At 45.1% G+C, this 1,740-nt stretch overlaps 1 non-coding gene across 1 annotated transcript; it reads left to right on the top strand.

The window, feature by feature from the left end:
* Positions 1-383: 383 nt before the first annotated feature.
* TRNAT-CGU (transfer RNA threonine (anticodon CGU)) lies at positions 384-457 on the top strand. Its single transcript has one exon. It is a non-coding gene; the product is annotated as a tRNA-Thr (tRNA).
* Positions 458-1,740: the final 1,283 nt, after the last annotated feature.

Here is a 1,740-nt window from a genome sequence, read left to right as displayed (position 1 = left end):
GCCGTTCGTCCGCACCAATCTGGAGCTTTCAAGCGCCTCTTCCATTTACGATGTTGCGCAGACGAGCTACGTTATGCCGAGCCTTGACGTCCTTTTAAAAATATAGTTTTTCCATTCAGTGGTCTCTACCATATGCCGTATAGCCTCGACTTTCTCTAACGTTTTTTCTCGGGATAATAGAAAAATCCTTGGTCTGTCACTGCCAGCGCCTAAGACTCTGCCTTCGGTGTTTTCCAGCCTCCGGCGCGTCCTGCGGAAGCGAAGCATCTCTCTGCAGCTGGCAAGTTTTCTGAAGACGGCCGAAACCCCCCGACGGTGTAAGTTCATTTTTCACCTAGTCCAAGGAAAATGAGGTCGATTCAGTTGCACCCGGGCTCTCAGGTGGCTCTATGGCTTAGCTGGTTAAAGCGCCTGTCTCGTAAACAGGAGATCCTGGGTTCGACTCCCAGTAGGGCCTGGCGTTTTCTCGGGAAGCTGAGCTAACTCTTCCTGAAAATCATTTTATGTAGGCGAGTTAGCTTGCCTCAGTAGTGCTGATGCCCAACAATTCTCACCGAACTTACAGCGGTGGCACCCAGTCACGTATATTATAAGCTGTTCGGTTGCGGCTTGCTCGAATTCCTTACTCCCGAAAAGTAAGGAGATGACAGTTCAAATGCAAACCACTGCCAAAGAACACTGCGTGTGACCTGAACCTCCATCACGTTTCATACACGTTTTACATTACCCGGTGTTTGAGCACCTACAGCGTGTTACAGTTTAAAGCACCCAGACATGTAGATATGTGTAATCTCTCTAGATTCCAGCTCTCTTCAGCTCTATAATGATTTCATAAAATAAGAGAAATTAATGAACAATGATGCCACTATTCACTACAAAGAAAAAAGAGGATGTTTGCGGGGGCATGCTTGCCATTTTGAGAAGGAAGAATAATTATGATCCTTGTTAATCCTCCTAAGGAAACTTTAGAAATAATGATCAACTGGAAGCTAATATGTCCTGGGCACACTCCCAGTGCAAGGACAAAGTTGCTGTGGGAAAAGAGCAGGTTGGAGAATTCTTTTTTTTTTTTAAATGAATTTAATTGAATTTTTTTTCTTTATGTTGAGTTAGCCAACATATAGTACATCATTAGTTTTTGATGATCAACGACTCATTAGTTGTGTATAACACCCAGTGCTCATCACATCCCGTGCCCTCCTTAATGCCCATCACCCGGGTACCCCATCCCCCCACCCTCTCCCTTCTGTAACCCTCAGTTTGTTTCTCAGAGTCCAGAGTCTCTCTTGGTTTGTCTCCCTCTCTGATTTCTTCCCATTCGGTTTTCCCTCCCTCCCCTGTGGTCGTCTGTGCTATTGCTTATGTTCCACAAATAAGTGAGACCGTATGATAATTGACTTTCTCTGCTTGACTTACTTCACTTAGCATAACCCCCTCCACTTCCATCCCTGTCAGTGCAAATGGTGGGTATTCATCCTTTCTGATGGCTGAGTGATATTCCATTGTGTATATGGACCACATCTTCTTTATCCATTCATCTGCTGAAGGGCATCTCGGCTCCTTCCACAGTTTTGCTATTGTGAACATTGCTGCTATGAACATTGGGGTGCAGGTGCCCCTTCTTTTCACGACATCTGTGTCTTTGGGGTAAATACCTAGTAGTGCAATCGCTGGGTCATAGGGTAGCTCTATTTTTAAAGTCTTGAGGAACCTCCACACTGTTTTAGGTTGGAAAATTCT

Source organism: Callorhinus ursinus, unplaced genomic scaffold (genome assembly GCF_003265705.2).
Source record: "Callorhinus ursinus isolate GAN/ISIS: 27379988/994484 unplaced genomic scaffold, GSC_fseal_2.0 scaffold109, whole genome shotgun sequence".
NCBI lineage: Eukaryota > Metazoa > Chordata > Mammalia > Carnivora > Otariidae > Callorhinus > Callorhinus ursinus.
The sequence above is the reverse complement of the archived record's forward strand: the minus strand, read 5'-3'. Positions and strand labels throughout refer to the sequence as shown.